Source organism: Notamacropus eugenii, chromosome 1 (assembly GCF_028372415.1).
Source record: "Notamacropus eugenii isolate mMacEug1 chromosome 1, mMacEug1.pri_v2, whole genome shotgun sequence".
Classification (NCBI taxonomy): domain Eukaryota; kingdom Metazoa; phylum Chordata; class Mammalia; order Diprotodontia; family Macropodidae; genus Notamacropus; species Notamacropus eugenii.
In genome coordinates, this window is record NC_092872.1 from 376005546 (window position 1) to 376027768 (window position 22223).

At 39.2% G+C, this 22223-nt stretch overlaps 1 protein-coding gene across 2 annotated transcripts in view; it reads right to left on the reverse strand.

Annotated features, from left to right (window-relative positions):
* The window catches only part of PPP2R2B (protein phosphatase 2 regulatory subunit Bbeta), a 464394-nt gene that overhangs the window by 320626 nt on the left and 121545 nt on the right, over window positions 1-22223 (reverse strand). The window lies entirely within an intron of this gene.

The window sequence follows — 22223 nt, forward strand, 5'->3', positions numbered from 1 at the left end:
CCATTTCCTTTTCCAGTTCATTTTATAGATGAGGAAACTGAGGCAAACTGAGTTGTCTGGGGTCACACAACTAGGAAGTGTCTGGGGGGGGGGGATTTGAACTCAGGACTTCCTGACTCTAGGCCTGGAGTTCTACATGCTGAGAAGAAACAAATCTTGTTTCAGATACTTCCTAGGGGTATGACTTGGGCAAGTCACTTAACCTCTCAGACTCAAATTTCTCAGTATTAGGATGACCTGGGTTCAAGTTTTGCTTTTGACATATCCTGCTGTGTGATCTTATGCTGTAGGCAACTCATTAAGAGTTAATTGCACAATGGAAGCAGTATCAGATCTTATATACTTGGGCTCCAAGATCACTGCAGACAGCAACTGCAACCGTGAAATTAAAAGACACTTGCTACTTGGAAGGAAAGCTATGGCAAATCTGGACAGCATACTAAAAAGCAGAGACATCACCTTGCCGACAAAGGTTGGTAAAGTGAAAGCTCTGGTTCTTCTAGTAATATCACCGTGCTGACAAAGGTCTGTATAGTCCATATAGCTTTTTAAGTAACAATGAATGCCTCTAAGAGATGAACTATCAGAAAAGCTGAACACTGAAGAACTGATGCTTTGAATCATGGTGCTAAAGAATACTTTTGAGAGTCCCTTGGACAACAAGGAGGTCAAATCAGTCAATATTTAAAGAAATTAATTCTGGCTATTCACTGGAATGTCAAATACTGAAGCAGAAGCTTAAATACTTTGGTCACATAATGAAAAGAAAGGACTGATAGAAAAGACCCTGATGCTGGGAAAGGTGGAAGGCAAAAGGAAAGGGGAACTAAAGAGGATAAGATGGATAGTGTCATAGAAACAATGAACATGAGCTTACCCAGACTTTGGAAGATAGTTGAGGATAGAAGGGTTGGCGTGCTATGGTCCATGAGGTTGGAACACGACTCAATGACGGAACAACAACATTGTTGCACAATATTTGTCCATGCATTGGTAGAGAAATTTTCCTCACTGGACTGCTCTCTATGACAATTAAATCATCTGTCTGGTCCAAAACCTGCTTCTACACCCCCCACACCCAAATCAGAAAACTGCCTCTGCCCCAAGAGATTTTGCTTCATGGGTTGGGTCTGCTGATTAAATTAGAGGGCATTAGAGAGACAGAAACTACCCCTTTTTCCAGGAACTGTCCAGATGAAACAAATCAGTAAGTATTTGCTGAATGGCTTTTATGCATCCAACATTACTGTTTTATAGGTCCAGAACACTAATCAGGGTGGGTCATCCAGGTTTTGTCCCTGCTGCCTGGTGGAGGGGAGGTGGAGATAAACTCTACGCACTGCCTTCTGGAGAGCTCTTCTCTCTTCTTTTGCATGAAGATCAGAGATTTATAGCTGGAAAAGACCTTATAGGTCATCTTATATAATGCTCTCATTTTACAGACGAGGAAACTGAGAATGAGAAATGTTAAGTGACTTGTCCAGTATAACGGCTAATAAGTGTTTAAGCCAGGACTGGAACTTAGGTCTTCCTGGCTCCAAGTTCCATCCTCTTTTCAATAAACCACATTATTCCACAAAACCAGGAAGGACAGAAAGGGTGAGTTGCCTCCTATTCCTGTTATTTTCCCTGTGTTTGTGGATTCATAGTTACGCTTTATATAGGAGAAACAGAGCCATAATAAGCCATAATCGCTGCTCTGCCATCATGGAGAGTTTAAATCTTTGGGGAGACAAAAAAAAGTACATGAAACTATCAGAGGATAAATCAGGGCTACAGTGTATGGTAAAGACTGTCTACAACAAGAGAAAGAAGATCTCATTGTGGGCTGAAACAAAGACATAGAGCTAGAAGGGATTTGAGAGGACAACCATTCAATTCCCTTACTTTACAGATTAGGAAAGTGAGGCAGCCAGAGAGGTTAAATGCCTTGGCCCATGTCAAGGTAGTGTCAGGGGTGGGATCTGAACCAAGATTGGCTGAGACAGAGCTCTTTCTGCTGGTGTGCCAAAGCAAAGCCATTAAGGAAATGGGAGTTGAACTAGAGCTTGAAGTTTACCTACAACTTGGAAAGGCAGATGAAACTGGAACCTTGAGTGAAGGTTCCTATTTTTGCCACTAACTGTGTGATTGTGTAATATTATTTCTCTGCTTTGTGCCTCAGTTTTCACATCTGAAGAATGAAGGACTTTGGCTATATTATCAGCTCTTAAAGTTTGTGGTCTCAGGATCCTCATATACCCTGAAAAGAACCAGAGGTTTGTTATTTATATGGGTTCCATTGGTATTTACTATATTAAAAATTCAAATATTTTAGTATTATTATGAAAATAGTTTTGACCTTGAAAACCTCATGAAAGGGTCTTGGGGATGCTCAGGGTTCCCCCAGACTGTGCTTTGAGAACCACTGGGTCAGATGATCTTTAAGGCTCTCTCCTGCCCTTGTTGCTGTTGCTTGTCCTTCATTTTCCCAGATGACCAAGGGACATCATGGGGTGATATGATTAATACATGAGTTGGATTTAAGTGAGGCAGAGTTGTACAATTTCATCAGCCTCACTCTCTCTTCCAGAATCATTGAAGTCTAGTAGCAGGACAAAAGTCAAGATGATTAGTGATGGCCAGGATTCAGTGAAAGATCTTGGGGTCTTTGATGTCTGAGTAAACTCTATGCACTCCACAGTGACTGCTTCGGCTGACTTCCTGGCCTGGAACAAATGTGTCCATTCCTTGAGGTATGGGAGGGATGGAAGAGGGAGTCTTCACATGCTTGGGTTACCTCCCTAACTCAGTGACGGCTTTGAGACCTATTGGCTACCCTCACCCTCAGGCCTCCATCTGCCAGGATGGTTTACTAAGATGTGGCTACTGTGCATGCTACATGGAGCCACAGCTGAGGGGTGAGTGCCAGGTAGACACCAAAGGTCCTTACACTCGAAGTGCTAATCATCTCAGAACACCTCATTCACACCTGCCCTAAACCCTATGAGACCAACATAATATAATGAAAAAAAGATTGACTGAGGAGATTGGGGTAACAATTGATGGGTGCATTCAAAAACAAATCTAACAAGCTCTAGTGAATTGTGTCAATCTGACCTATTCACAAATGCCATTCCAATGTTCCATTTGCTTACCCTGTAGTGCTGCAGTTATTACTAAGGATCATTTTGAAGAGGAGGAAGGCAGGACTGTAGTCCCTGCTGCTAGGGAAACTTAGGCTAGGGCTGGTGGGGATCAGTGGAGTTTGAAAGTTCTCAGTTGTGGAAAAGGAAAGCCTGTCTGGTATCCGACTAAGTTTGGCACAAATATGGTTAGTGTGCCCTGCTAGCCACCCCCATCTACCACCCCGGGGGGCTAAGGGTTTGTAGGCAAGTTAAAGGACTTTTTACTTGTGAGCTAACCAGTACTGGGACCAGACCATTTTTCAGTCTGGGAGAGGCAGGGAGAGCCAATCTCTAAATAAATAAACATGTTAACAAATTCAAACTTTATGAGGAAAATAATTACCTAGGTGGTGTCGTGAATAGGGCACTGGGTCAGGAGTTAGGAAGGCCTAAATTCAAATTTTATTTCAGACACTTACTTAGCTGTATGACTCTGGGCAAATCACTTAACCCTGTTTGCCTCAGTTTCTTCATCTGTAAAATGAGCTGGAGAAGGAAATGGCAAACCACTTCAATATCTCTGCCAAGCAAACCACAAATGGGGTTACAAAGTCAGACAAGTTTGAAATAATTGAACAACAGTAACAAATACTACGTAGTTAGATGGCTCAATGTACAGAGCACTAAGCTTAGAGTTAGGAAGACCTGAGTTCAAATTCAGCCTCACACACTTACTAGCTGTGTGACCTTAGGCAAGTCTTAATCTCTGTTTGTCTTAATGTACTGGAGAAGAAAAAGCAAACCACTCCAGTATCTTTGCCAAGAAAACCTCATGGACAGTGTGATCCATAGTGTCACAAAGAGTCAGACACAACTGGGCATCAACAGGGAGGAAAACAGCTATCTCTACATGATCTTGTGTTATCGCTGTAGTTTTTTTCCCTAAACTTACATTTCACCATCCTCCAGTGTAAGCCTCCTCTTCAGTCTTGCTAAATGGATGACCTTCAATGAGTATTCCTGACTCATATTTCTGCTGTCATTAATCCCCTCCATTAGTAGGCCTTTCTCCACTTTCAGTCTACTCATTCCATCCCTATTCTTTAGTGCCTATGTGGGAAGGTTGGTCTCTGAAGACCATTTCCCAAACTGGGAAGTCCAAAGTATAACCACAGAAAGAACTAAGAGTTATATAACAAGGTGAGTAATTAAATGTCAAAATGTACTTATGCGCTATATCTCTTTACCAAGTATGAAGTTCTCGTCAATTGAATTGAAAGACATGCATTTACTATTCTCTCTTTTTTTAATTTTATTTTTTCTTTCTCATGGTTTCTCTTACTTGTTCTAATTCTTCTATACAACATGACTAATGTGAAAATGTTTAATAAGGATGTCTGTAGAGCCTTTATCAGATTGCATGCCATCTTGGGAAGGGGGAGGAAAAGGAGGAAGAGAAAACTTAAAAGTTATGAAAGTGAATGTTGAAAACTAAAAATAGATTAATTAATTTTTAAAAAAGACCAGGCATCTAAGGACCCTCCAAGAGATAAATTCTCTAGTTTTGGGAGTTGGTCCAGACAGGAGCCAACACTTGAACAAGAACACAGAGAATTATTCTTCCCCCAACCTTTTGCCATTGTCCATGATATTTTAAAACAAAGCTACTCAACCAGAAAATGACACTGCATCCAGCAAGGAGCAGATACTCTTCATATAGAAACTTGGACACAGACAGCTAGTCACTAAAGTCACTAAAGATCTTTGACAGAAAAGAGACCCAATTATGGAGAGAACTGTCTCTACAATCAACAGTCAAGCTCTGGAGAGAAGTCCAGCTGAGTAAGCTGCCCAGGAGAGATGCTGTACCCAGTGGGGAGCAGCTTGAGAACTCATTGAGGAGAGAAAGGACTTGGAAGCCCTGCAGAACCATAGGCATGAGTTACCTGGGCCACCTGTGTTCCCTACAAGTCTTTCTAACTACCACCTTTCTCTTAGTTTCTTCCTATTCTTTTTAGGGATGCTATATGTATTTGTTGGAGAATGTGTCCCAGGCTCATGGAGGGAAATGTTTTGTAGCTACTGTTCCTATGATGCAATCTTAGTAAATGTCTTTTCCATGAGCTAATGGTGTTTTCTGGTTTACCATTCAAGGTAAGTGTACTTGTGTCTACCAGCAGCATACCAAAAAACTGAATTGCTTCCATTTGAACTGTCTTAGGAAGATTCTGAGGATCGCCTGGCAGGATAAGGTACCAGACACTGAAGTCCTTGCTCTAACTGAACTGCCAAGTATTCAAACTATACTTCAGAGAGTGCAACTCCGATGGACTGGCCATGTTGTTCAAATGCAGAGTGTATGTTTGCCAAAAAAGACTATTTTATGGAGAACTCGCATGGGGCAGGTGATCACATGGTGGCTAGAAGAAATGATACAAGGATACTCTCAAGGTCTCTTTCAAGAACTTTGGATTTGACTGTGCAAGATGAGAGACACTGACACAGGACCACTCAGCATGACGTGCCCACATCAGAAAGGGTGCTGTGCTCTTCGAGCAAAGCAGAATTGAGACAGAAAAAAAAAAAAGACAGGATACGCAAATAGGTATCCATCCCAAATATTCAAATGGACTATCTGTGCCCAACCTGTAGTAGAGCATTCTGAGCACGTATTGGTCTGATGAGCCAGAGACGGACACACTGAAATTTCACTTTATCATGGTGATGTCATTTTGGTCCTATTTGAAGATGAACGACAACAACCAACCAACCAACCTGTGGGCTCATGAACTGTAATTTAGGAATACAGACTAATACGGTAGTCTCCTGGCGATTGAATTAGGACCTCAACACAGAACTTTTGACTCCTAAGCATGTCTCTTTTCAATCATACTACCCTGTCTTCTCAAGACTTAGCCCCTCTGTGAAGCCTTTTTTCTCGATTCTTCCAGTTCACAGATAAGGTTTCCGTCTCTCTCTCTTTTGGTGTTGTTAATTATCTGTTCTATTTAACTTGAGTTTGGCACAGCTTCACACATTGTCCTCCACTGCCATATGACTTCCCCTTTCAAGTTTTCTCTCCCCAATTAGATTATAAGTTTCTCAAGGGTGGTAGTCATGTCTTATCCCTTTTTATAGCCCCTTCTGTGGTTGATTAAGTACAATCAAAGGATCATAGATATAAAACCAGAAAGGACCTTCAAAAGCATCTGTATTCCTATATGCTCATTTTCTCAGTGGCGTGGGTGGACAAGTACAATCTGTTCCAATGGCCATGAAGGTGCTATGGAGCACTCAGACATCAAAGATGCCAATGTCATCCTAACTTCTGTCTTGCTGCTGGATTTTGAAGACTATGAAAGAAAGAGTGAAGGCTGATGACTTTGTGCAGCTCTGTCTCACTTCAATTCAATTCACAAGCAAGGAAAGACATCACCTATGATGTCACTGATACTCTTTGAAATGAAGGATGAACAGCAACATTTGAAGAAAATGAAGCCTAGAGAAGCTAACGAACCTGCCCAAGGTAATACAGGTAATAAGTAGCAGATGGGGCTCCTCTGACTCCAAATCTTGGTTTGTTTTCACAATACATATCCCATTGCCTCTTTCACACCCACAGAAGATGATCAGTATATGTTTGTTTTTTGTGAGGTGAAAGATCAAGCTAATTTTATTTTATTCCCTGTTTAATAGCCTAGGGACTCATACTAATTAGCATACTTCCCATGTAGAAGTACATTTATGCATGTATGGGTGCATCAGGAACATACATGTGCCTCACTGACAGGAAATCCTGTAAGACTGCCTTATAATGGGGTAATTGCCCAGGGATCTCTTTATGAATGAAAATTATTATCGAGATAGAATGTCATCATCACCTTCTGCCTACCAGCCTCCACCTCATTAGGCAAATCAGAAGTCACAGATCCCCTTTCTAATCCGGGAAAGGATAACCATTCCAATTCATGGGTTCTATAATGTGTTCATAATTTGGAGATTTAAAAACCTGTCATGTCACTGATTCTTTAATAAGTCATTATTAATATTGCAAAACATAAACACTCCTTGGGAGTCATTAGGGTCTGTCAATTCAGTGTGGCTAAGGGATATAGCATGGAGGGTGGTCTACAGCTGTTCTCTATTCACCCGAGGATAGAACATGAAGAAATCAGCAAACCGAAGCAGAATGGATTTAAGTTACACTGCTAAACATTTAAAAATAAAACTCAAAATTAAAAACAAAAACTTCCAGCCTTTGAGATTTGTGAGACAAGAGGAATAATCTGAAATCACTGTCTCTAAGTATTTTCAAGAGAAGGGTAGACAATTATCTTAAGACATTGTCTATTTACATAATATCCATCCACAATATTCCATTTACATGTGAATACGTATTTACATATATCTACCTTATTGACAAGAAATCCTGCAACATTAACTTATAATGGGTGAAATGTATAGGTGGAACTCCTTAAAAATTAATATTACCATTGAAATAGAAACCCTGATCACTTTCTCCCTACTGACCTCTACATTATTAGGCAAATCAGAACCAATTCCTATTTCTTTTCTAGAAATGAACAATAATACCAATTTTATAATATGCAAATAATGGAGGCCAGAGGATAGAAAAGATGACCTTTTGAAGTCCTATCTAGTCCATGAAAAGAAGACCTAAGAATGAAATATTATCTCTTTTTCTGTTTAATTTGAAGGTGTCATTGCAAAGAGAACTATTGAAGATCTAAAAATCTAAAATGGCACGCTAAAGAGACTTTTTTGCTTTCACAAAAAAGTCCATTTTCTTTGTAATCATGTATGTGAATGACACTCAGATATATTTTACACAGTATGCTGTACACCTGTGAATAGAAGGCTAGTTATTTCACAGAATAATTGGCATAAGGGATAGTTGTTACTCAATAGATACTTTGATGGAGCTGTGATCTCATTGATATGGGTTCTCCCACCAAGGGATACGATTATAAATCACCTCTGCCTTTTTATGCAGTGAGAGTCCTGTCCATATCATCCCTTAAGTCATCCAAAGAGGGGCACTCCATATGGTGGGGGTCTTTATCCAGATCTGTTGATATTACATGAGTACCACTGGAGCATATGAACCAGCCACTGCTTATCCTTCCCTAGTGCTAGGTGCCTAATCCACTTGCCCTTCCATTTAGATATCTTTTTGACAGAATTTTGAATGGTGCCTGTAACATATCAGTAGTTCTCAAAAGTGTGTCTCTGGGACCCTTGAGTATCCCTTAGTTCTTTATCAGGGGGCTGGTCGTGAGGTCAAAGTTATTTTCATAATAATACTAAGATGTTTCCGTTTCTAATAAGGTACATATTGATAGATGTAACCCACATAAACCAAAGCTCTTTGGAGCTTTTCAATAGATTTTTCAGTGTGTAAAGGGGTCCAAAAAATTTGAGAACCCAAAGATATACAAATAAATCTGTTCAATAGAAATCTTATAACATACTTAGAACCCTTTTAGTCTTGGGGGGTGGGGTGGGAAAGAGGAGACTGTGGAGTATCAAAAGGCATTTTTGTTTTTCTCAAATAAGTGGTGCTAAAATGTAAGCAACCCATTCTCCGGCTGAGGAAGACTGCCTTTTCAAGAAGGTAGTATCCCTCTATGATGCTTTAGGTCATCCACAAATATAAGGATGCATTATGTATTAAAAAGCTCTGGCTGTCTGGACCCTGTAAGAAATCACAGGTGAAGTTGAAAGTGGTTGATTAAGGGCACTGAAGGACAGTTGCATGGCTGGGTTTCAGAGACCAAAGCGGGTGGCTGGGGAAATGAGAGGGCCCTAATGGGTGAGAGCAAAGAGACTCCATTTATACATGCTCCCCTGTTACTGGGAAGCTGCTATTTGTAAGTCAGCTTCATATAGCTGCTGTTGCCTTGGCAACTTTACAAGATGAGCTATTTCTCCAGAAACCTAGATACAGACAGTTGGCATGGTTTTATGAAGTGACACATGTCTAGTTTTTAAAGACAAGCTTCAACCTTAAGTTGCCAGCTTATCAACTTTGAATGGCAACCAAGTAGTTAGGATTCTGGATTTGGAGTTATGAAGAGTTTGGGTCAAGTTGTCTCAGCTATCTATTAGTTGTATGACCTTAAACGAGTCACTTACTTTTCTCAGTTCCAGTTTTCTCAACTACAAAATGAAGAGGTTAAACTTGAGGTCCCTTAAGGTCCTTTCTGACTCTAAACTTATGAACCTGTAATTTAAGGAAGAGAAATATGATAAATAAATTGTTTTATTATAAAGATCAACTGAGTTAATACATTCGAAAGCACTTTTGCATATACCAATAAGGTCATGGGATTTAAAGCTGGGAAGGATCTTTGAGACTGCCTAATCCAAGCCCCTCATTTTAAAGGTGAGGAAACTAAGCCCCAGACAGGTGAAATCAATTGCCGAATGTCATAGGGATAAGGGTAGTTGAACCAGGATTTGAACACAGGTCCTCCAATTCCAAATTCAGAATCCTTTTCACTATACCACATAATATTATTATCACTAACACTGCTTCATTCCATGACAAAATATTTATTCTTATTATGTTGGCAATCATAGAGAATTGCTTCTGATTCCCATTTAATTTCAATGGAATGACTTCAGTTGAAGAGGACATCCACGCAGATCAAATGCTAAGAAACCATCCCTAGCAAGGAAGCAGATGGCCCTTACAGAAGGAATAGTCGGTGCCCATGAGAGTCCCAGCAGTGGGGGTCAGAGGTAGGGGGAGAGGGAACACAGAGAGACAGTGCAAAGGTCAGTGACCTGGCTCATTTTCAACCACCAATAACTCCAAGAGAAACTTGCATCCAGAGGTTAAGTGACTCACTCAGGATCTCATAAGATCTAACAAAGTTCTCAGTCTCTTTCCTTAGGTCTCAGCCATAGAGGGGAAAGAGTCATTAAATTTTTTTAAAAATTCACTTCATTATCATCTGGTGTGTCTCTGGATAATTCTAGCATCAGTGAATTTCAAGGAATGCCAACATAGCCTTTTCCTGTCCTTACAGCATGGAAATATTTTTCTCATCATTATGCATATATTACTATCTGCTTACTAAGCCAATAAAAATCTCCATTTCCAAATGTGACTTACATGCATTCCTAATCCACCTGTTTGTTATGCAATCTCTATAATACAGATTGAAATTAATTTCTCCCTAGCTTTCAAAAATCTAGAAGGAAGCCTTTGCAATCACCAAAAGCATTAGCAGGCCTAAATAGGAATCCATTTGTAGATTAAATTTACTGAAAGGTCAGCTTGCAGCTGTCAGTATGTTCTAAACCCCCGGTGTCCCCCAAATCACCTCCTTTGACATATCTTGAGTAGAGTCAGGGTCTTTTCCACTCTGCCGATTCTCTGCTTCAATTAGAATAGATTTAAGAGTCCCCAAGCACTGGTTTCTAGGTGGCCTGTGTGGTATATTAATAATAATTCAATCATACCTGTGCTGGTATATGATTATATTCCTGTTACCAAAAAACAAAAACCAGATTACAGATCTCCCCTGACTAATTTATTCCCCATCTTCACATCTGCCAGCAGTAAACTCATTTGTCTCATTAAAATTGAAGAAATATTTTAGGTTCATTGTGTTAACATTAGTATGATAATATTGTCACAATGAGGCATGTGAATTTAAAGTTGCTTTTTAAAAAAAAAAAATCACTCATTTCCCATGTATTTCAGTTTTATTAAAACCCAACATAGGTAAGCCATACCATTGGCTGACTTCTACCATTTTCTTTGATCGATCTCTGGCCTCTGAAATATAATAAATGATTTCAACCCAGAGTGGAATCTGGGAACCTAAGAGGAGGATAATCATTTTGTTAAAAACAAATGATCATTGAGGAGATGGCAAAGAGTTAGCATAAGATTTCATGGCCTCATGGATTTTTAGGGCTAGAAAGGACCTTAAAGTAGTGACTCTGGCATCAGAGGACCTGGGTTCACATATGATTCTGATGCTTACTACCTCTTTAGGGACTCTGCTTAAGTCATTTAACCTCTTTGCATCTGAGTCTTCTCATCTTTAAAATAAGACGATGGAATAAAAATGGCCTTCACGGTTCTACATTTGTGATCCTGTGATCTGGTCCAATTACTTCCCCTGGCCAGGATTTAACCAGTGTGTAGATTATTAACCAGGGGTTCATGAGTTTGTTTTAAAAAAATATTTAATAATTGTGCTTAAATATAATTGGTTTCTTTTGTAATTCTATATATTTTGGTTTTTTTAAGCATTATTCTTAAAGGGGGTCTCTTCATCAGACTGCCCAAAGTGCCCATGACTCCAAAGAAGGTCAAGAACTCCTGAGCTGGGGTCATTCAATGCATAATTTTAGGAAATAACATTTCAGAGACACTTTATTATATTCCATGTGGGATAACTACGTGGTATAGTAGATAGAGCATTGTGTTTAGGATTAGGACTCATCTTCTTAAGTTCAAATCTGACCTTAGACACTTACTAGCTGTGTGACCTGGGCAGGTCACATACCCCTATTTCCCTCAGTTTTCCTCATCTTTAAAATGAACTGGAGAAGGAAATGGCAAACCTCTCCAGTATCTTTGCTAAGAAAACCCCAAAATGAAGTCTGAAACAACCCAACAACAACATTTTTCATGAAGCAAGAAATATATAGACTCAGTACAGGATAGATACTACATGTGATTCTCAAAAGAGATAATGTTAGAGGCCTAAAGCAAAGGTCTTTTGTGTTAAAAAACAAAACAAAACAAAACAAAACAAAAAAACCCAGAAGGTAGGGTCTGGTCCATGCAATCAAATGCTATCAAAGAACATCCTTTGGTCTCAAAGAATCACCCTAAGCAAGAATAGACAGATATGATCTCTAGGCTTATGTTGAAATGAAAACCACAAACCTGTGTTAATTTCAGCATACCTCTTACCACTCTAATTTCTGTTTTCACTTTTATAAGCTATAAGATCATATGAATTTGATGGGGAAAAAAATAGAACTGAGGCAAACAGAAGTTGAGTGTCTTGGCTACAAGGTACTCTCACACAGCTAATTGCGTGTGCGTGTGTGTGTGTTGGTCTAGATTGTCACTATTCAGTCATTTTTGGCTGTGTTGGACTCTCTGTGACCTTATTTGAGGTTTCCTTGATAAAGATACTGGAGTAGTTTGCCATTTTCTTCTCCAGTTCATTTGACAGATGAGGAAACTGAGGCAAACAGGGTGAAGTGACTTGCCCAGGGTCATACAGCTAGTAAGTGTCTAAAATCAGATTTGAACTCAGGTCTTCCTGACCCCACACCTAGCACTCTAACCATTATACCACCTAGCTTCCCTGTTGTTCTCTATTTAGATGCCACAATGAGTCTATGATCACATCAATTTGGATGTGCCTTCCAATGATTTAGCTCACAACCTTTTCATGCCTGCTCATCCTTCATGAACCTTTGAACTTGCCTCCCATAAGTTCATGAGAGGAGGCTCCACCAATGTGCCAGGTATTTTCAGACATTACAGGAACTAGTAGAGCACTCAGGCTGTCTCTCTTCTCTTGATATGTGGTCAGTTCAACTTTTTTTCCCCATCATACAGCTCTTTTACTATAGTTTTCTTCAAAGTTTCTCATTTGTTCCATGTTTCAGAGTGCTCATACTTACAATATATCTTTTCATTGTGTACTCTCTATCTCTCCTCCCTTCTGATGTACACATGGGCAAGTGCCAGACACACATACACACACACACACCTGGCTTAATACATTAACTAGAAAAGTAGATCCTTAAAAACCCTAGGATTCATGCATATAAGAACAATTCTACTGAAATTCAAATCTTTCAGAGCTTTCTTCTCACTATGCTCTTTGTTAAGAATTTTAGGCAGGACTAACTCAATTCTAATATCACAATTTATATAGGATATCCCTAGAACACGACATATGGTGGAGAGCAGGTGGTATGGAGGGGAGGTATTAACTATGTATATATTAAATCACAACAGGTATAAATATTTAATTTCAGATATTTGAATAAGAGAAGAAGGTGTCTTTGAGAGTAGACTTTAATGCATATGTAAATTAATTATAATTCATGATATTCTTTGCACAAGTCATTATTTTAGAAAATGATGTAATCATTTAAAACTAATATTGACTTTTAAAATGCTGCTGTACTTTTAAAGATTTATTGCAGTGTATCTTTCTTCAGTACGGGGAAAGGATCTCCCAGAGAGGTCCTCCACTAAACAACAAAATAGAAGCCACATGATTTCGGTTAGCCTAGTTAATGTAACTTGTGTTTAGAAGAGTAAGTCCTGCTTGAGAATCTCGCCATGGGGTCCTTTGGGAAGATGAGACCCAGAGTGACTGAAGTTTACACAGCTGTCTTACTGGAATGTTTATCAGTACTTAATTAAAAAGTGGACTGAAGTTAGGTCAAAGAGTCAGCATTCTATGTTTTCCGGTGGATCAGAGTTATAACTAGGGCAGGGTGATCAGGACTTTGTCCCCAGGAGAGTGAGACTAGACCACATTTGGGTATATGTTTTCTCCCTGGATTAGATCCTTGGCCAGCCACCTCTCTACTTTGTGATCTTCCACTACCTGAGCACTCTTTAACATTACCGCTCCTTGATCCTTTCCTCCTATGTCACAATGATTTGGACCATTTTGAGAGATGGACTACTCTCTTCCCCACCTCAACTATATCCAATTCGGGTAAATCCACCCTCCCTCCTCCCACCCTCATTCTCACACACCGTCTCTCTCTGTCACACACACACACACACACACACACACACACACACACACACACACACACACACACTGCCCCCCCCCCCCAGGCGATGAAGTTTCCATGGACACTAGAATTCTCAGTTACTGCTCTGCCATATAACATCTCTTCCCTCTTCCCCCCTCAGGATCACTAACTTTAGGATACTTTTGCAAATGCCTCCATGCTCTCTTCCTTGGCAAAAATCCACTAGGTAAATCATTCCATATCTATGAACTAATTAGTCAGTCCAACTGGTGGTTGTCACATCAATTGTAATCAGGGTTGGTCAGTCTAGAGTCTGGTCAGTTCTTTTTAAAGAATGAAATGCTAGCAGATTTATGTATTGGGAGCAGGAATGGACTTGATCCTTTCTAAAGTAGTTTTCAATTCCACTGTGTATTCGCCCTTCGTTGCCAAAGAAGACCATGCCATCAGAGAAATAATCACATGACTTGCACTTGACTTTGTTTTGAGTGAGGGAGGGCTGTGCAGGTCATCAGCCTCACTTCTCTTCCACAGCCATTTGAATGTTGTGACCAGATATTCCTCAGGATGACTGGAGATGAGCCAGGATGAGGCAACTGAGGTTAAGTGCCTTGCCCAAGGTCACACAACCAGTGAGTGTCAAGTGTCTGAGGTGACATTTGAACTCAGGTCCTCCTGACTCCTGCGCTGGTGCTCTATCCACTGCACCACCTAGCTGCTCCTCCAATTCCACTACACATCTATGGAAACAACCAGTAATTCTTTTGCTTTTAAATGACATCATCTTTGGACATCTAAGTGAAACAGGCCTAACAAACCTAGCAAGACAAAGTTGACAAGATCAGTCAACAGTTCATTGAGTTGACTAGTTGGCATGTTGGATCCTAAGGGTGTGAGAGAGATGATGGAAGCTGTGCCCATGTGTGTCTGCCATCACAAAAACCCAAGTATCAGTAAAGATAACAGACAAATCTTAAAAAAGCACAAGATTCTGTCCTTCACATAGAGAATTAAATAAAGGAGAATGAGAAGAAATGAAAAGAAAAAAGATGCCTTGAGAACAGGAAAATGACACTTCTTAGTTTTTTCAGTGAAAAGTCTTAGATTTTTTGCTCTTACTGGGTTCCAGTTTTCATATCCAAAAAGTGGCATTGAAGTAGTTAGATAATCTCACGAATCCCTTCCAGATTTAACATTTCGTTCATTTATTCATCCAGACAATATTAAACATCTACTATGAGAATTATGCCATGTACTGGAGTAGACAAAAAGCTTAGATAAGGGACAACCTTACTAACCTCGTAGAACTTGGAGGGTAACAGATGGATTGCACATGATACAGATAGCCATAATATATATTACATGATAAATGCATCAGCATTGGGAAGCAAATGCTACTGGAGAAATATTGGGAGGATATAATCATTTGAATCGCTTTCCCAGGCAAGGCTAGTCCTAATTACAAGCAGAGTTGACTTCTACCAACATGTTCTTATTTGAAAGCACTGAAAGTCACTGCAGTCTCCCAAATATTCCCCTTCTTCATCAGTTACCACATGAAATTCCCACCATTAAGCTCAGCAATGAGTTGAACCACAAAAGGTATTACATCTCCAGAAGGCCTTAGTTACTACACATAGATCAGTTCATTGAGTTGGCTATTGGGCATGTTGTATCCTAAGGGTGTGAGATAGACCATGGAAGTTGTGCCTATAATAAGGCCTGGGTACAGCAGATGGCACTAACTAAGCAAGGATACTTTCATGGTAGTGTTGAAGAAAACTTTTACTTCTCATTTTTACTTAAGGTCACTATTGTCTGCAGGATTACATCAAGGAGATATGATGACTCCTGGTGATGAGAGATTCCTGTGGAAGAAAGGCTCATCCTTATTATCATTATCAAACATTTATTCACCACCTACTACATATTAAGCCCTTTGTGATACAAAGGCTTTCAAAGAGCACACAATATATTTGGGAAGGCAGAAGAAAGAAATATATGCCTGCAAATGATGCATGAGAGACAGTTTATTGGCACATTAGAGGTGTTGGACTTGAAACTCTGACACTCAGTAGCTATGTGATGCTGGACCAGTCAAATGGAAAGCAAGATGGTACAATGGAAAGTGCATTTTCTGGCTCTAGGGTCAGAGAACCTTAATATTTACTATCTCTCTGAACAAGTTACAAACTCCTTGGGCCTCAGTTTCCTTATTAAAATGAGAGGACCGAACTAGATATTCTTTGAGGTCTGTTCTAGCCTGTGATTCTATGACTTCTATCTGAGCCTCAAAAAGTTCATTTATAATATGGGGATGGTAATAACTATTCTACCAACCTCAGAGAGTGTTTTAGGGAATCATTTTGTAGACCTTAAATTGCTAAAGAAATGTGAGAATCATGAAAAAATAAACAACACAAAGTAGGATGGGACAAGTAGCACTCCCTTGACTAGGTTATACATTACTTGATATGTATATACCGTGCATCTGGACAGAAATGGCCACCTATATAAATGACCACTTACTCACTAAATTGTATTCTTGTCTTTGTGAAGTTCCCCACAAAAAACCTAATTCTGCCTCTGAAATACAATTCCCTTTGAGACGGTGGTGTTGTACATATTCTAGCTGATTACATGATGCCAAACATCTAGATGAAAAGCAAAATAAACAAATAAGAAAACTCAATCAATTATCCAGATGTTTGGCCTGCATAATGTGGAACAGGGAGGTATAGGTTAATATCTGCCTGATTGACTTCATTTTTTACTTTCTCAGCCCCACAGATCATGCCATATGGTGAAGTGGTTGCTTTGAGAAGAGATATTAGTTATGTATATAGGAATAACACACTCTGACAATATTTTCTCAAGAGCAGCACCCAATACAGCATTCAGTACTCAGGAAGCTCTTATCCATGCTTTGTTTCCTGATGTTATTTGAGAACAAGATAGTTAATACTTTCTATGCTAAAGTTTAAATGAGTTTTGGAAGTGGTGTCCAAGGACAAGAGTCTAAGGCACATAGAAAAAAAAATCTTTCATTTTCATTAATAAAAAAATAAAATGAGAATCAGGGCCTCAAACCATACTTCTGTGTTATCTATACAGCACTCATTCAGCATTAGATTATGAACAGACTTAGAAGTATGTACATGTGTACATATACATTCAAGAGGAGCAGCTAGGTGGTGCGGTGGATAGAGCACCAGTGCAGGAGTCAGGAGGACCTGAGTTCAAATCTCTCCTCAGACACTTGACACTCATCAGCTGTGTGACCTTGGGCAAGTCACTTAACCCCAATTGTCTCATCCTGGGTCATCTCCAGTCATCTTGATCAATATCTGGTCTCTGGATTCAGATGGTTCTGAAGGAGAAGTGAGGCTGGTGACCTGCACAGCCCTCCCTCACTCAAAACAAAGTCAAATGCAAGTCATGTGATTATTTCTCTGATGGCATGGTCTCCTTCAGCAATGAAGGACGAACACACACATATTCAAGAAGGAAAGGAGCAAAGGAAAAAAGGGAGGAGGAAGAAAAAAGACATGGGAGAGGGAGGAAGAGGGAAGGAGATGAGGAGAGAGAGGGAGAAGGAGAAAGAGAGAAGAGAGGAAGGAGGAGGAGAAAAACAGAGAGAAAGAGAGGAAATGAGAGAGAGAAACAGAGAAGGAGAAAGATGGGGAGAGGAGGAGAGAAGGAGTACTTACTGGCCTTAGCATCAGGAACAACTGAGTTCTAACCTGACATATAATTGGATTAGTGACCCTGGGCCAGCCAGTCACTTAACCTCTTAGCGTCCTAGGCAAGTCTCTAAGCATACAAGTTTCAGAGAGTGCAGAGAAATGCATTGGGAGAGAAAGGTTCTTACCAGGAGATCTCTACACCAAAGAAATATCAAGTCCAGTCTCAATCTATCCAGTCATCCATCTATCTGTATGTCTGTATATACACATTCATGTTCGTTCTCTCTCTCTCTCTCTCTCTCTCTCTCTCTCTCTCTCTCTCTCTCTCTCTCTCTCTCTCTCTCTCTCTCTCCCTCCCTCCCTCCCTCCCTCCCTACACATACATAACATATGCACATGTATATGTACACATATACATATTTGCATTTACTTATATCAAAAGTCACTAATTTCTTCTTAAATTCTGTATGTTACTAGGCTGTTTAAGTCCAGTGCTAAAACAAACAAACAAAAAACCTTAAGACTATTCAAGACAAATGTAGAATAACTACTTCCTAAGGGCAAAGACTATTTCCTTTGTTCTAGTCTAGTACCTGGTACAAAGTAAGTACTTGATAAAAACTTGTTGAATGGGATGAACAGAGATTTATTAAGTACCTACCACTGTCAAAGCTTAGACCTTGAGCTGGTGCTGAGGATAGAAAAATGAAACACCGTACAGTCCTTGCCTTCAAAGAGCTTGTAATTGTAGGGGTTGGTGAAGGGAAGCAGAGCAAGGACACAAATAAGTATGATGCCAGGTGATGGAGAGAGGGCAAAGGAGAGTTCCAAAGCGCTCTTTGGGCGAGAACAATTATAGTACAAATTATCTCTTCCACTTCCATCTGCCACTTCCCTAAATAAATTACAAACTCCTTGAGGTCAGGCATGCTGTCTAAGATGCCTTTGTATTCTCCATGGTACCTAGACTAGTGCCTTCTACATAGCAGATTCTCTGGTTTTTGCCAAATGACACCTGAAAGGCCAAGAATAAGCCCACTACTCTTTGTGAACAGCTTTCTCTCTCTCCCCAAAGCTGCATCACAATAAATATTGCAAAGATCACCTGACAAATCGATGTACTTCATGCTCAGGCTTGTTGTGCATTCATGTTGCTGCCAGTGCAAGCTGGGGACAATAAACAGCTCGCAAATAATGAGAACCATTACAGCCCTCACCCACAGTCTAGTCAGAAGTATGCCTGCTCTTTGAAAATTTATTTCCAATTTTCAACTACATTGACCAGCCTTGTGTGACAGTTTGCATTCTTCTCTGAGATTGCTTTCATGCCTTACTGTAAATTCTCCAAACTCACTAGAGGACAAACAGCCCTTTCATGGTATTCACATACAATCTTACTTCTCAAGCTTCAACTTCCCTAGATTTTGGCTAATTTCCATGATATGCTTTGTTGGTGTTATTATTAATGTCTTCTTTTCATGAGCCCTAGGATCAGATATAGCCTATACCACTAGGAATAGGATGATAATATAATAAATTTATAAATATAAATATATAAATAATATAATAAATAAGTTTTGGAGATTTGGTGAATTTGCAAAGATATTTCTTATTGAGCATTACAAGACACTTCACTTTGCATATGAAATTTACTTAGGACAAAAGAATTACTCTGTTAGGGTCAAGTCATCATTCTGATTCAATTGACTTCAAGTCAGGAAATACCCTTAAGAATTTATGTCCAAGGGGAGAGATAGTATCAATGAAATTGATAGAGAATGGAGGACTGACCTGGGACCTGAGGAGGCATGATCAGATCCCACCTCTGACATTCGCTGACTGAGTGTCTGGGGCAAATCACTTAGCTTCTCAATGACCCAAACAACTTCCAAAACTACAAGTTATAAATCTTCTCTGTATCGTTCCAGTTTTGGTGTACATGTGCTCGATAAATTGTTAGTCTACATCAATGGAGGAATTTACTATTCTGGGACTTCTCTGCATTGACGAAGTCACAAAACAAGACCAAAAAGAAAATGCTCCAAGTCCTGTGCAATACTCTGGGAAAACAAAGACAAAATTAAACAATCCCAGCCCTCAAGGATGTCATAGTCTGATGGTGGAGGCAAAATACAATATGTACACAGATAGATAAATGCAAAGAAAATTCATGACGCTTTTCTGAGTCTCTGTTTCCTTATCATAAAGAGGTTGTATTAAATCATCTCTGAGGTTCCACTCACTCTAAAATGCTATCATTTCTGACTGATAATTTATATCAGGGTTTAAAGCACTATCCCCAAGACAGGCATACTAATGCTTTTTTATAGGAGCCTTGAATGGACACAATCATTCTGGAAAGCAATTTTGAATTTTGCAAAGAAAGTGACTGAAGTGTCATCCCAAGGTGCCCACAACTAAGCATATACCCAAAGAGATCAATGCCAAAAAAAAAAAAAAAAAAACCCAACCAAAAACCCAATATAAACTAAAGTGTCTATAGTATTTCTTTTGTGGTAGCAAAGAACCAGAAACAAAGTGGATGCCCATCACTGTGGCCCGGGTTGCCCATCCCTGGTTTGGTGAAACAATTTTTGCTACATCATTTAATGGATTATTATTGTGTTGGAAGAAACAATGACTATTATGAACACAGAGAAGCATGGGATGATTCATATGAACTGATGCAAAGTAAAGTCACTAGACAAAGAAAAGAATATTATGCAATAACAACATTGTAAATCAATGGAACAAGAGAAAAAACAAAATAATCAAAACTGAATGTTGCAAAATGAAAATAACTACATGGCCTCAAAGAAGGAATATGAGACATTTCTTCCTGCTTTTTTTGCAGAGGTGAGAAACATGGATATGGTATATCGCATATAATGTTGGACTTTGGTGGGGGTTTTTTTTGTATTTGTACTGTTTAGTTTTGTGAAACTTTCATTTTCTTTCCCTCTCTTTTAGCAAATTCTTTATTATTAGGGATGGTTCTCTGGGAGGACAAATACAGTGAAAAATGGAAGTGGTATAAAAATAGAATAAATCAACAGATTCTTATATGAAATAAAATATGAAAACAATGTATATGATATAAAAATCAAATAAAAATTTTATTTTCCTTTTCCATGCCCCCAATAAGATGTTATATTGCTCAGAGGAAATGAATGATGCAGGTAGACTTCAGGGAACCAGTAAAGTAGATGTTTGCCTCAGGCAGAAAAAGGCTAAAAAGGTTAATTTTCTTCAATCACAGCATACGTAAGATGATTCTGGAGTAATTATATATAGCACAGTCTGGGAAATCCAAATCTTACTTTCCTTATAACTCAGAATCTCAGAGTTTGTTAACATTAAGAGAATCAAGAATCTCCTGGGGATTCACCAAGCATAATTCCATAGCCTATTAACTAAGGAAGTTAGTGAAAAAAGTGGTGTCTTTTTTTGTCCAAGGATCAGACTAGCTAAATAGGGAGAGGATTATTACCAGAAAGGTAACTAGTAGGTGATCATACTTTTTGGCAACAAAAAATAATTCTGGCCATGAAGCAGACAGACATAAAAACTTACCCTCCCTCCTTCACAACTCCAAGAATCACTCATTTGGCAAAATGATCATCAATGAAGATAAACTGACACTTTCCAGACAACCTGCCTACTTGTTGACCAGTACGTATGAAATTTGATCTTCTATCTCCTTGCCTCTGTTGTCCATTTCCAATTTTCAGGCTGTTGTCCATGCCTGAAAGGTTTATGTTTCTATTGTATGCTCACCATAAGAACCTAGCAAAGTTGTCAATGAAAGCAATTTTATCTACATTTTTCAGACAACCAAACTATAGATCAAAGAAATAATATGAATTATTCATCATGTAGACTCATTTAAGAACCCTTCCTGATTCTCTTTCCCTCCCTTACAGTTCTTACTGCAACCCATGCAATTACTTTTGTATGTATTTTCTATTTACTTTCCTGGATACATGTTGTCTCTCCTTGAGGACAGGTACTATTTCATTATAGTGTTTTCATTTCCATTCCTTAGCACAGAGACTACTACAGAAGTAAGGATGTTTCATGATGTATATATTTGTTGAATTAATAGATCATGACCAAGATGCCATTTCTCTTCTCATTTTATTTTTTTTAAATATTCACTAAGATGGTATTATCAAGCCCCCCCCCCCAAAAAGTTAGAATAGAAGGAAAAGACAAGTACACTACTAGTTAGCATATTATAGTTAGCATATTCATTTGCTGAGCTCAACAGCACCTAATGAAGAAAGAACAGTAGTCTGATTCAATCAGAGATTGCCTTAAGGGCAGAGTCTGTGTTACAAATTCAAGAATAGGATTTTACTCATTTGACTTGATGATGCTGTCTTGAATTACACGGGAAGTCTAGTTCTATCAGTCATTGATGAGTGATGGATTATGACTAGTGGGCACCTTTTAAATACCTAAGCTCATAGTCTCATGGTTTTAGAGCTAAAGGGAATCTCAGAAGATATCTAAGAGGATTGGATTTAGAATCAAGAAAACCTCAGTTCAAATCCTGTCTTAGATATTTGTTCCCTATGAGCAAACCACTTAGAACCTCACTGGGCCTCAGTTTCCTCATCTATTAAAAGAGGGGGTTGGATAA